This window comes from Anomaloglossus baeobatrachus, chromosome 7 (assembly GCF_048569485.1).
Source record: "Anomaloglossus baeobatrachus isolate aAnoBae1 chromosome 7, aAnoBae1.hap1, whole genome shotgun sequence".
Classification (NCBI taxonomy): Eukaryota; Metazoa; Chordata; class Amphibia; order Anura; family Aromobatidae; genus Anomaloglossus; species Anomaloglossus baeobatrachus.
In genome coordinates, this window is record NC_134359.1 from 13,206,019 (window position 1) to 13,221,023 (window position 15,005).

Sequence of the window (15,005 nt, forward strand, 5' to 3'; positions counted from 1 at the left end):
GGTACATCATCCACAGATCCCCTATAACAGAGCGTCATCCACAGATCCCCCCATAACAGAGCGTCATCCACAGATCCTCCATAACAGAGCGTCATCCACAGATCCCCCATAACAGAGCGTCATCCACAGATCCCCCATAACAGAGCATCATCCACAGATCCCCCAGAACAGAGCATCATCCACAGATCCCCTATAACAGAGCGTCATCCACAAATCCCCCATAACAGAGCGTCATCCACAGATCCCCTATAACAGAGTGTCACCCACAGATCCCCCAGAACAGAGCATCATCCACAGATCCCCTATAACAGAGCGTCATCCACAGATCCCCCACAACAGAGCATCATCCACAGATCCTCCATAACAGAGCGTCATCCACAGATCCCCCATAACAGAGCATCATCCACAGATCCACCATAACAGAGTGTCATCCACAGATCCCCTATAACAGAGCGTCACCCACAGATCCCCCATAAGAGTGTCATCCACAGATCCCTCATAACAAAACGTCATCCACAGATTCCCCATAACAGAGCATCATCCACAGATCCTCCATAACAGAGCGTCATCTACAGATCCCCCATAACAGAGCATCATCCACAGATCCCCCATAACAGAGCATCATCCACAGATCCCCCATAACAGAGCGTCCTCCACAGATCCCCCATACCAGAGCATCATCCACAGATCCTCCATAACAGAACGTCATCCACAGATCCCCCATAACAGAGTGTCACCCATAGATCCCCCCTAAGAGTGTCATCCACAGATCCCTCATAACAAAACGTCATCCACAGATCCCCCATAACAGAGTGTCACCCACAGATCCCCCATAAGAGTGTCATCCACAGATCCCTCATAACAAAACGTCATCCACAGATTCCCCATAACAGAGCATTATCCACAGATCCCCACAACAGAGCATCATCCACAGATCCCCCATAACAGAGCATCATCCACAGATCCTCCATAACAGAGCATCATCCACAGATTTCCCATAACAGAGCATCATCCACAGATCCCTCATAACAGCGCGTCATCCACAGATACCCCATAACAGAGCATCATCCACAGATCCCCCAGAACAGAGCGTCATCCACAGATCCTCCATAACAGAGCATCATCCACAGATCCCCATAACAGAGCATCATCCACAGATCCCCCATAACAGAGCATCATCCACAGATCCTCCATAACAGAATGTCATCCACAGATCCCCCATAACAGAGCATCATCCACAGATCCCCCATAACAGAGCATCATCCACAGATCCTCCATAACAGAGTATCATCCACAGATCCCCCCATAACAGAGCATCATCCACAGATCCCCCATAACAGAGCGTCATCCACAGATCCCCCATAACAGAGCATCATCCACAGATCCCCCATAACAGAGCATCATCCACAGATCCTCCATAACAGAGTATCATCCACAGATCCCCCCATAACAGCGCGTCATCCACAGATCCCCCATAACAGAGCGTCACCCACAGATCCCCACACTCTGGATACGACACTTTTTGCGGGGGTCTCTCACTTTCTTACTTCCCATCATCAGCTAAACAGTTAACAGTCAGGACCATTCTCTCTGATCTGCCTGAATGACGTCATGAGTAAGAGCTCAGGCTCCTCCCAGGGATGTGCCTGGGGGCGTGGTCTGTAGGGGTCTGCACTGGTCTTTGTGCAGGGAGCAGTGCTGGGATGGACACTGCTGCAGCCTAACCTACCTCACATATGGGGTCTCCCCCACCATCACCAGGGAGCAGCAGGGAGGACCCCGCACATGATGCCAGGTGAGCAGCTCCTCTGCTGCAGATCACTGCACTGACTATGGCTTTCCATTAGGAGGATGAGGAATAGGAAGAAGCTTTTATAAGCAGCTAATTAAATATCCGCCTCATTAATTGCTGAGGGATTTATAATTAAATTACTGGAGTGTTTATCCTCGGAAAGAAGAGGTTAATAGGTTCATATAGTGCACTGCGCTCATATAGGCTGTGCGTGACACATCTGATAGAATGTGGATACAGTGTGTCAGTGCAGATCCAGTCACCCAGGGTCATGTAACGGAGCTACTGCATGTCAGAGGGTGAGTGATACAGTGTATCAGCGTTATACGACTGTTCTTACAATGTGTCAGCGTTATACGACTGTTCTTACAATGTGTCAGCGTTTTACGACTGTTCTTACAATGTATCAGTGTTTTACGACTGTTCTTACAATGTATCAGTGTTTTACGACTGTTCTTACAATGTATCAGTGTTATACGACTGTTCTTCCAATGTATCAGTGTTTTACGACTGTTGTTACAATGTGTCAGCGTTATACGACTGTTCTTACAATGTATCAGTGTTTTACGACTGTTCTTACAATGTATCAGTGTTTTACGACTGTTCTTACAATGTATCAGTGTTTTACGACTGTTGTTACAATGTGTCAGCGTTATACGACTGTTCTTACAATGTAACAACAGTCGTATAACGGTGGCACATTGTAACAAGTCCTATAACGTGGACTTTTTGTAACAGTTGTATATCGCTGATACAATGTGTCAGTGTTACACAGGTGTTGTTACAGTGTGTCAGCGTTATACGCCTGTTGTCACAGTGTGTCAGAGTTATGTGGCTGTTTCAGTGTGTCAGCGTTATACGCCTGTTGTCACAGTGTGTCAGCGTTATGTGGCTGTTTCAGTGTGTCGGCGTTATACGGCTGTTGTCAGTGTGTCGGCGTTATACGGCTGTTGTCAGTGTGTCAGCGTTATACGGCTGTTGTCAGTGTGTCAGCGTTATGTGGCTATTGGTACAGTGTGTCAGCATTATACGGCTGTTGGTACAGTGTGTCAGCATTATACGGCTGTTGGTACAGTGTGTCAGCGTTATACGGCTGTTGTCACAGTGTGTCAGCGTCATGTGCCTGTTGTTACAGTGTGTCAGCGTTATACGGCTGTTGTCACAGGATGTCAGCGTTATACGGCTGTTGATACAGTGTGTCAGCGTTATACGCCTGTTGATACAGTGTGTCAGCGTTATACGCCTGTTGATACAGTGTGTCAGCGTTATACGCCTGTTGTCACAGGGTGTCAGCGTTATACGCCTGTTGTCACAGGGTGTCAGCGTTATACGCCTGTTGTCACAGGGTGTCAGCGTTATACGCCTGTTGTCACAGGGTGTCAGCGTTATACGCCTGTTGTCACAGGGTGTCAGCGTTATACGCCTGTTGTCACAGGGTGTCAGCGTTATACGCCTGTTGTCACAGGGTGTCAGCGTTATACGCCTGTTGTCACAGGGTGTCAGCGTTATACGCCTGTTGTCACAGGGTGTCAGCGTTATACGCCTGTTGTCACAGGGTGTCAGCGTTATACGCCTGTTGTCACAGGGTGTCAGCGTTATACGCCTGTTGGTACAGTGTGTCGGCGTTATACGCCTGTTGTCACAGGGTGTCGGCGTTATACGCCTGTTGTCACAGGGTGTCGGCGTTATACGCCTGTTGTCACAGGGTGTCGGTGTTATACGCCTGTTGGTACAGTGTGTCAGCGTTATATGCCTGTTAGTGTGTCGGCGTTATACGGCTGTTGTCACAGTGTGTCAGCGTTATGTGGCTGGTTTTTCAGTGTTATACGCCTGTTGTCACAGGGTGTCAGCGTTATACGCCTGTTGTCACAGGGTGTCAGCGTTATACGCCTGTTGTCACAGGGTGTCAGCGTTATACGCTTGTTGTCACAGGGTGTCGGTGTTATACGCCTGTTGTCACAGGGTGTCAGCGTTATACGCCTGTTGTCACAGGGTGTCAGCGTTATACGCCTGTGGTTACAGTGTGTCAGCGTTATACGCCTGTTGTCACAGGGTGTCAGCGTTATACGCCTGTTGTCGCAGGGTGTCAGCGTTATACGCCTGTTGTCGCAGGGTGTCAGCGTTATACGCCTGTTGTCGCAGGGTTTCAGCGTTATACGCCTGTTGTCACAGGGTGTCAGCGTTATACGCCTGTTGTCACAGGGTGTCAGTGATTACTATGGTGATCCTTGCTTCATGTAGCTCTTTACAGAGGCCTCTTTTACATCTGCATTACACCCAAAATAATCTCCAGACTTGCAGTGAATCGCACAGGGAGTCGTGTGTTTTCCGCTGAGGTCTCGGTTCTGCCCCCAGTAGGGGATTTCCTATCTATTCCTATATATATAGCCCTACACTAGCTCTGCCCATCCCCCACTTTAGGCCACAGACATCTGATTTCCCCCTAATAAAAGCTGATTTCTCCCATACTTTGCTGTTAGGAGCGGCTGTTTCAGATTTGGTCAGGAGGAAGTCAGTGCAAAAATGCTTTGAGAAAATGTGTGAATTGCCTCAAATTCTCAGCCAGATACTGAAGTGATACCGAACGTTAAAAAAATAAATAATTGCAAAGTACTCGTCCATCAGTAGCCGGGCTTCCATTGTTTTATGATGATGGACACAGGGTAATCCCTAATTATAATTCATATTCCTCTAATTAATGCTGCTTTTCTCAGATTGGGGGATGATCACACGGTGCAGATTTCTAGCTGAATTTTTTGCATCTCTTCCGTGTATATGATTCGGTTTTTTTTGCAGCAAACGCTGGATTTCTGCAAACCTTAGATCAATACGACAGTCAGACGTTTCTGCGTCAGGCCGGCCTCACATGAATCTAGCTTCATAAAGGAGCGTCCTGGAAGTTTCGGAAGGAAGATTTTACTGTAAAGAATAAGAAACTAAGGAGTGAGATCTAAAAGCTCATCTGTTCCTTATAACTGGCTAATACAGCCGCCATATCTGCTCCATATACAGCCTCCATATCTGCTCCATATACAGCCTCCATATCTGCTCCATATACAGCCTCCATATCTGCTCCATATACAGCCTCCATATCTGCTCCATATACAGCCTCCATATCTGCTCCATATACAGCCGCCATATCTGCTCCATATACAGCCGCCATATCTGCTCCATATACAGCCACCATATCTGCTCCATATACAGCCGCCATATCTGCTCCATATACAGCCGCCATATCTGCTCCATATACAGCCGCCATATCTGCTCCATATACAGCCGCCATATCTGCTCCATATACAGCCGCCATATCTGCTCCATATACAGCCGCCATATCTGCTCCATATACAGCCGCCATATCTGCTCCATATACAGCCGCCATATCTGCTCCATATACAGCCGCCATATCTGCTCCATATACAGCCGCCATATCTGCTCCATATACAGCCGCCATATCTGCTCCATATACAGCCGCCATATCTGCTCCATATACAGCCACCATATCTGCTCCATATACAGCCTCCATATCTGCTCCATATACAGCCGCCATATCTGCTCCATATACAACCTCCATATCTGCTCCATATACAACCACCATATCTGCTCCATATCTGCTCCATATACAGCCTCCATATCTGCTCCATATACAGCCTCCATATCTGCTCCATATACAGCCGCCATATCTGCTCCATATACAGCCGCCATATCTGCTCCATATACAGCCGCCATATCTGCTCCATATACAGCCGCCATATCTGCTCCATATACAGCCGCCATATCTGCTCCATATACAGCCTCCATATCTGCTCCATATACAGCCTCCATATCTGCTCCCATATACAGCCTCCATATCTGCTCCCATATACAGCCTCCATATCTGCTCCCATATACAGCCTCCATATCTGCTCCCATATACAGCCACCATATCTGCTCCATATACAGCCTCCATATCTGCTCCATATACAGCCACCATATCTGCTCCATATACAGCCTCCATATCTGCTCCCATATACAGCCTCCATATCTGCTCCCATATACAGCCACCATATCTGCTCCATATACAGCCGCCATATCTGCTCCATATACAGCCGCCATATCTGCTCCATATACAGCCGCCATATCTGCTCCATATACAGCCGCCATATCTGCTCCCATATACAGCCTCCATATCTGCTCCCATATACAGCCTCCATATCTGCTCCCATATACAGCCTCCATATCTGCTCCCATATACAGCCTCCATATCTGCTCCCATATACAGCCTCCATATCTGCTCCCATATACAGCCTCCATATCTGCTCCCATATACAGCCTCCATATCTGCTCCCATATACAGCCTCCATATCTGCTCCCATATACAGCCTCCATATCTGCTCCCATATACAGCCTCCATATCTGCTCCCATATACAGCCGCCATATCTGCTCCCATATACAGCCGCCATGTCTGCTCCCATATACAGCCGCCATGTCTGCTCCCATATACAGCCGCCTTGTCTGCTCCCATATACAGCCGCCATATCTGCTCCCATATATTGTCACTCCGCTTAGCTGGGATCCTCTGGTGTGATGGGGCAGAGCAGGGGACAATGCAGTCATTCTATGCATCTAGGGTTCCCACCCGGCCTCAGGGGTCTCCTGGAAGACCCTTCAATGTGACAGAAGAGGGCGACGCAAGGACTTTTATCTCTTTACAGGGAACTCTTCTATTTGGGTAATTTTCATCCATCCCCATAGAACGCAGCTAAACGAAACTAGTCCAAGTCCACATTTTGGCACGGAATCCATATCTGATAAATATTGGCTCAGATTTTCCCCTTTGCCTTGTAAATACTTGATGCATTTGTTATGTTGCTCGTTTATTTATTTTTTTTAAAGATTGTTATTTAAAAGCAAAGACAAACCCATAAATTGCGCTGGATTTTGCGAGTAAATCCGGTTGATTACACAGGAATAATGCGCCGGAAAACCAGTGCAAATCATGTCATTTACAGCACATTTCAATTGGGAAAATGCTGCAGTTTGGGCTCATTTTTTAGTGCAAAGTTCATGAATTTATATACTGCAGATTTAGGCCCTGTGCGCACGCTGCGGATTTACTGCGGATTTGCTGCAGAAAATGAACATTGCTGCAGTCATTCCCCAGCAAATCCTATGGGTTTAAAAAAAGATGTGCGCACACTGCGTTTTTTTATACCCGTGGATTTTCCGCTGCGGAATTAATGAGCATGTCACTTTTTTTCTGCAGGTACCTGCGGTTTTTGCCATAGATAATGGTAAAAATCCGCAGGGACCAACTTGCAGAAAATCCACTGTAAATCCGTGGTAAAACCGCATGCGGATTTCGTTGCAGTTTTGGTGCAGTTTTTAAGAGGGTCCGTTTTTATCTTAAGAAAAAGGCACTTTTTAGTGCGCACATAGCCTTAGAATCCGCGCCACAGATCAATTTTTGAGCAGATTGTTCCTGCGGTGTGTGGTGAGATTTCCTATAAGCTCCTCCACTTTGCTGCCGCTATAATATGCAGCAGATTCTCCTCCAGGAATACGCTGCGGCCTTTGCATCAGGCTCTGTCCCCTGTGAACGTACCCTAAAATCTACAAGTGTGAATATGACCGTATAACCCGGCTGCAGATGAAGCTTATACGCTGTGCATCCTGTGTTTCAGCTAATTGTATGTTTGGGAAGGAAGGATCACTGATTGTTCCTGTGTAATCTTTCCACCGCCACATTGTGCACATTGTTTAGATCACACGCGTCTGTTTATGCAAGTAATTGTCAGCCTGCGGCTCCGATGCACGGGCATTACTAGTGCCAGCCATTTATTTCCTCTGCCAGGCTGGAAACTGCCCAGACATCAAGTGTCTTCACTATACACATCCCAGAATACGCTATATCCGGATGATGTGATAGACAGCTTCATTCACTCTTGTCCCAGACTTTGGTGGTCAGCCGTGTGCTCCTGGTGGTGGTCAGCCGTGTGCTCCTGGTGGTGGTCAGCCGTGTGCTCCTGGTGGTGGTCAGCCGTGTGCTCCTGGTGGTGGTCAGCCGTGTGCTCCTGGTGGTGGTCACCCGGGTGCTCCTGGTGGTGGTCAGCCGTGTGCTCCTGGTGGTGGTCACCCGGGTGCTCCTGGTGGTGGTCAGCCGTGTGCTCCTGGTGGTGGTCACCCGGGTGCTCCTGGTGGTGGTCAGCCGTGTGCTCCTGGTGGTGGTCACCCGGGTGCTCCTCATGGGGCTGGTTTTAGTCTTTGATTTTGTGACAAATGCATCTCTTTTAATGGCCTCTTTTCTCAGACAAAGTCACAGATGTTACAGAGTATCCAGAGAGCGACTTTTCCAAAAGTGACACCACCTGTGATGGCCATTACAATGCTTGTGTGTCCGGCCGCACCACGAGGCAGCCGGGACGTCCGGTGAAACCCCGTGAGATTCAAGGGAAGGTCGTCATCCACATTTCTCATAATCAGAAAGAGCTCGGAAACTGAAATAACATTTTTCTAACTTGTTAAAGAAAAATAAAACCATTAGAAGCTGGAACTGAGCATTACAGATGATTTTCCTCCCCTAGAGCCTTATTCAGATGTCGCGCATATGGGGGAAAAAAAATACGGATTTCATCTGTTTGGCCGTCGTGTCCATTTTTACCAACAATGATTTTCTTAATATTGCACAGTGTCTCCCATTGTATACAATGTTAATAACAGACAGCACATGGACGGCATCCGTGTGCGGTCCGTGTGCGATCTGTGTGCGGTTCATCAGTAACATTGTAAGGTTACATTCACACAAGTGCTGTCCACGGGAAAAACTGACCACAATTGGAAAATGTCACTCAATACGGCTGTTCAGATGATTGTCTGTCTGTGTAAAAGAATAAACCACAGCATGCACAAGTATCTGTCATATTTTGTATGATGCTCCCTTAGGCTATGTGCGCACGTTGTGTAATTTCATGCATTTACGCTGCGTATTGCACTGCAGGGTAAATGCATGCGTCCTGAGTCCCCAGCACTATCTATGAAGATTGTGCATAATCCATCCGCACGTTGCGTTTGAGAGCGCAGCGATTTTCATACTGAAATTTTGATCCAAATCGCTGCGCTCAAAAAAGCAACATGTCACTTATTCCGTGCGCTTTGGATGCTGCTCCCGCTCTGTCTATGGGAGAGGCGGCATCCAGAGCCCATGAAATCGGCATCTATTCTGCAGACACTGCATCCAATACACAGTGTTTCTGCAGCGATTTGAAGTGCACATGAGCTGCCAAATCACTGCAGATATTTCATCATGGACACTACGCAACATGCGCACATTGCCTTAGTCTTCGTGCCCACGATCCGGGTTCACAGCGTTTTGGACGCAGAGTGTTTTCGCTGCGTTGTACAGTAGAAGCACAGTGGATGGATTTCTAGAAATCTTGTGCCCGCTGTGTTTGTTTTTCCTGCAGTGAAAACTGACCTGTAGTGCGGCCTCCTGAGCCGCAGCATGTCAATTCTATGCTGCGGAGACACAAGCGTTCTCCACAGGAAGAACACGGCGAGAGACTGCATCGTGGGCATGAGCAGCTGCGTTGTCCTGCGGAGGAGACTCAGCCCCGCAGGTCAGGACCCGCCACGTCCAGGACACAGCAGGTCCTGATCGTGGGCACATACCCTTACACAATTCTATAGTTTTGCAAAGAAAAAAATCAGACTCTTTGTAGAGTAACCTATAGCATGCATTTTAACAGGTACATTGCCCTTCTCAAAATAACAAACTGTATTTGGTCCTGGAAACTTTACTGGGAACAGCGGTCACGTGGCCACGAGTGTGCGATACGCAGAATCCCGGCCGGAATCCAACTGGATGGGCGCAGCCTGGCTCAATACACTTACAATGAGGGCGGCTGCGCCCATCCAATTACATTCTAACCCGGAGCATACAAATCACATGCTCATAGCCGCCGCCGCTCCCGGTGCTAATGTCGCGGGCGGAGGGGCCACGCTCGGGTCCGGGGCTTCTGCTGCTGCTGCTCGGTGGCTCGAGCAGTGGGCCAGACCCGGGGACTCGAGCAGCGCTCCTCGCCCACGAGTGAAAAGGGGGTGGTTTGTTTTGGGAGATAGTTCATGACGCCACCCACGGGTCGTGGTGATTATTAGCACCACCGCTGCTGGTGACGGGGATCCCGGGAGCGATGGCAGGGAGTAGCTGGGATGTTGTCCCCTCCGTGGGTAGGGGGGTTGGTGATCCCGGGGCCTGGTGGTGTAATGAGAGGCTGGATGGTTGGGGGTGCAGGGTTGCAGGGACAGCGCGGCGCGGTGCCGGATGGCACTGTGGTACTCAGGCAGAAATTCACAGAGTCTCTGGTAAACCAAACGGCTGGATGGATGGGTCCCGCAGCCGGCTGCAGTGTTTGTGCTCTCCCCGGTCGGCTGATGGCGGCTGTTTTCCCTGCACCTGTGTAGAATGTGTTGACTCCGACGGTGTCCCACTGGTAGTCCGCTCCCCGGCGTATAGATGCCGTAGGAGCCCGTTTTGCCTGCAGGCGCTGGCCCTTTGATCTCTAGCCTGTGGCGGTGGCTGTGTATCCTCATGGTGTGGACTGTTGCCTTCTGTCGGGTCTTGGTTGTTGGGAAACCCCTGGAGTTCCGGTCACTCTCGGATTTGACCATTGTCGGCGGCTCCAAGCCTGGTCGGGGTCCGATGGCCCTGCCTGTGTGCTTAGCTTCACTCCGCTCCCTGGTTCGGTACCGGTGGGCCACCGCCCAACCCTGGTCCTACGGTTCCACAGAGGTCCACTAACTCCTGCAGACGGCCACCACCGTCTGCCAACCTTGCTGTCAGTGCCCGGGCTCCGACCCAGACACTCACAGGTTCTCTCCTTTTACTCCTTGAACTCCAAAAACTGAACTCTAACTCTCTGCTTTTCCCGCCTCCAGGCCTGTGAACTCCTCAATGGGTGGGGCCAACCGCCTGGCTCCGCCCCACCTGGTGTGGACATCAGACCCTGGAGGGAGGCAACAAGGGTTTTGTTTGACTGGTGTTAACTATCCAGGGGAGGGGGTGTGTGTGTTATGTCTGTGACTACCTGGCTAGTCCAGGGCGTCACACTAACACCGGAGAATCCTCACAGTGCACGCGATGTGAGGGTTTTCAAGTCTGCAGTCACAGAGGGACGCGCAGGGGGACGCGCAGGGGGACTGCAGACTTGTCTTCGACTGCTATCGCTGATTGTGGGGACACAAATGTCTTACCTTTCTGACCTCAGATGGGCGCTTCACCCTCATCACAGGTGCGGATCTGTCCCATCCTCTGCTTTATCATCTCAATGACCAGAATCCTCGCAGTCACTAATCCCCCCTCCCCCACTCTCCAGTGACAGTCCTCCAGCTGCCCTGAGATAGGGACACTGCAGCAGTCACTGCCCGCGGTCACATCTTCCTCCATCATGGGCACATTCTTCTGTGCTGGAAATTAATGCTAATTCCTGAAGCCACATTCATCATTGTCTAAAGATAGTATAGCGCTGACATGCCAGACACATGGGACGTCGTGCCTTAAAGGGGAACTGTCACTTCTGATCAGATCTTTTCTAGAGTCCGGATTTGTCTATGTGCAGGATGACGATTGCACCGGCCACTATTGAGCCCAAAGTTACAGCCATATTTGTTTACATGATGATCAGAAACATCAGTCAGTACATTTTATTGCTCCCTGGTATCAGCCATTGTAGATTTAAAAAAAAAAAAATAATAAAAAAAAAAAATATATATATATATAAAATATATAACATCAGTAGATAATTACAAAAAATGGAAGCGATCATTCTAAAATACTATATAGTATCATACAAATGATCTCTCCAGGACAGGAGACAAACTCTAGCGCAGCGCCACCTATTGGAAGTAGCGATCCTAAATGTTAAATGTGGATTTTTAACAATCCTTTACATATAACTAGGATATATGCCAGATCAGAATCCCAATTTGCAGACACGGTGTTTCGGGGTGCTTGCCCCTCGTCAGTGCAAAGTATGGGGTGTCTGATCTGGCTCATGAGAAGCTATGTGGGGACCACGGGGGAACACTATTCTCCTTATGGAGACTTTGCAAGCCAGTCTGGCTGCCAGTGAAGTAAGGGGACTTATAGCTGCCACGCCCCTCTGCAAAATATTCAAATTATCTTATATATATATATATATATATATATATATATATATATATATATATATTATATATATTAATGTATCATAAAGAAATCAACCCGTTCTTCTCCCCCAACCACCATGATCACCGCTGTGTCCCGTATCTCCACTGCTGAGATCCTCCAGACATTGCCAGTACTTTTCCTAAAAGAGATGAAGTGGGTAATAAATGTGTGTCCATATGGGGCCCCAACTCTGCACCCCTCCCCCCCATCACTGGTCAGGACTGAATGGAGTAGGGCGGTCATGCGTGGCCACTACTGCTCCATCCACGCACCATTGTCCTTGCCCATCTCCATATTTCCTATGGACCATGAGTGGAGGAGCGGAGCTCATGGGTTTTACTGAATGCTGGTTATAGAATAGTACAACAGACTACACTACTCCATAAAAATAATAACAAATGGTGCAGCACTGGATTCCGGCACAATGGAGTCCAAAAGAACGCTCTTGTGGGCCTTATCACGTGAGAGGGAACCCTTGGTTTAGGTTGATGTGTGCCGGGAGCCACTGAAAGGAATGGCCACGTATATCGTATACCCTGAGGGCAATTATTATCTTTCTATTATTGTCATGTAGTGAGATATGAGGCATCTTCTCCTCCTGTCACATTGTCTTAATTATTCTGGGGAAACCCTTTTGTACGTGTGTCCTCCATAGACCCAGACGTCCTCAAGGTGCAGCTGAGGCTCCACATCTGCAGAAGGCGGCAGACCCGAGGATTCACATTATTACAGGCTACAGCTGTCTGATAATGTCATTATTTCTTACATTTACTTTTTGAACCCCATATATTATTATTATTATTATTATTTTATTTATTTTTTTTGCAATTAATTGGATTTTCATTTCTCGTCGTCCCCATGGGGAGCAATGATCAGAAGACCTGGAAACTTCAGAGCAGAAATCTATTACCCCTTAACTCTATTTTTCATTATGGCTGCTTTCACACATCCGTTTTTTGCTGAGTAGCACAATACGGCGCTTTGCAGAAAAACGCAACCGTTTTTTTTTTGCCACCAGTTGCATTTTTTCCGCATAGACTTGCATTAGCGCCTTATTGTGCCGCATGGCCTTGCGTTGCATCCGTTTTTTGACGGATGCGGCATATTTAGCCCATGCGGCGGCCGGATGGAACGTTGCCTGGCATGTTTTTTGTGCGGCGAAAAAATTCCATCGCGCCGGATCTGGCGTGATTTACAATGCAAGCCTATGGATGCCAGATGCGGCGTCCTGCGGCAAAAAACGCATCCGGCCGCCGGATGCAGTTTTTTGCACTGCACATGCTCAGTATCAAGCCGCATCCGTCAAAAAACGGACGGGCTGCATAGAAAAACTTATACAACGGATCCGTTGTTTCCACCTCATCTGTTGCACAGGTTTTTGAGCCGCAGTGCAAAAACCGGAGGTGTGAAAGCCGCCTATATCCCACAATGAATAATTTCTAGCTCCATTCTTATCAGTCACATGGCAGCAAAGTCTGGTGTGAACATGTGCCAAGGAGCGAACAGCGACGGATTGTTGCAAAGTGTAAACTTTCCTGTAACAATTTACAGGAAATAAAAAGGCTGCAAATAATAAATGTTCATACACTAAGGAATGAGATTTATTGTAAAATAAATAGTCACTTACCATTAATCTGTGTATTTGTGAGATATAGAATTCATTACATATATATATTTTTTTTTATTTTACCCAATGTAAATGCTGCTGTTCTTCTGAATCCAGCATTTGTTTTTCTTCCATTTCTGTTCCTCCTCATTTCTGAATTCTGGGCATCTTTTCTCTGTGTATAACCGTACTCTTCTTAGAAGTAGGTGTGGTCTTCCAAAGGAGTTGTTAGACAAGTGGGCGTCGTCATCAAGACTAGAGTTATATACAAGAAAGAGGGGTCATATGTCAGGAATGGAGAGATACAGGAACAAAAGAAAAACCATGTCAGATTCCAGAGAACAGCGGATTTATACAAGGTTAAAAAAAATTCTAATTTATGACAAGTCACAGGACATCTGTAAGGGGCAACTCCCATAAAGCTTCCTTTTATCCCATTCCTGATAACTGCAGAGGACATTAATGGCTCGTACAGCAGATAATATAGTGTGGTTTGTTGGAAGCTTCAGGTTATGTGAAATTGCAGTGTGATTCGCATAGACCCTCTGTGACCGGACCACCACCAGAGCTGGTGCAGACCCCCAACATACGGTATCCTCAACGGCCTGCAGATTGTCCGTCCACGGGGGCCGGGTCCTCTCCCCTATGAACTAATCACATAAATCTATAATGTAAGAAAAGCTTCCTGTATAGCAGAGAAAAGTGGACCCCATCCCCAGCCAATGTATAGATGGCTCCTGATATCGCCTCGTTCATAAATTCTGCCATTCTCCATAAAATAGCAACACTGGACTCGGGGATCTTTTCTTATTAGTGTTTGTTTTCTGTGTTGCCTCCAGGAAATTGATTATTCTGACTATTACCATGTGGGGGGTGTTGGTGCATCCTACAGGAGCGGCTATAGAAGAGGTCCCCCGGGCAAGACCAATATAGGGGCCCTTTACAGTCCAATTACTCCTCTTTATGCACTATTCCTCCTGCATTGGGGATGGATGTGGTCCCTTTATCTATAAGGCCCCTGTTCGGCTGCACGGTTGCCCCATTGCTGTGTCTGCCCCTGGCACAACTGTCACATTGTGAAATAATAGCTGATGATGCCAGGGCTGGGCAAAGTGCGGTCTGCAGGCCACATATGGCTGTCTGGTTGCTCCAGTCCGGCCCGCAGAACGAGACATCCAAGCTGCTCAAAACAGTGCACCTTGGGCCGCCCCGTCTGCTATGCGGAGCGTCAGTTCACTGGAGGCCAGAGCATTGCACTGTGGAGCTGGGAGCGAGGGGAGTCTGTGTTTTTATTTTTTTCCCCATATGTATAGGATGTTTGCATGTCTACAGGAAGCCATGTGGGGGCTCCTGCTGTACATAGGGCGCTATGTGGGGGCTCCTATTGCATATAGGAGGCTATATGGGGACCCAAAAATATATATAT

The 15,005-nt window shown here is 48.1% G+C and overlaps 1 protein-coding gene across 2 annotated transcripts in view; it reads left to right on the forward strand.

Moving 5' to 3' along the window:
• Positions 1 to 1,664: 1,664 nt before the first annotated feature.
• The window catches only part of TMEM169 (transmembrane protein 169), a 29,108-nt gene continuing 15,767 nt past the window's right edge, over positions 1,665 to 15,005 (forward strand). Inside the window, exon 1 of one of the 2 annotated variants that reach the window (XM_075318764.1) lies at positions 1,665 to 1,795. The gene's annotated coding sequence lies outside the window, so the exon portion shown is untranslated. Of the gene's footprint in view, positions 1,796 to 1,828; positions 2,092 to 15,005 lie in introns of those variants that run through there. The other variant, XM_075318765.1, reaches the window with a different exon arrangement.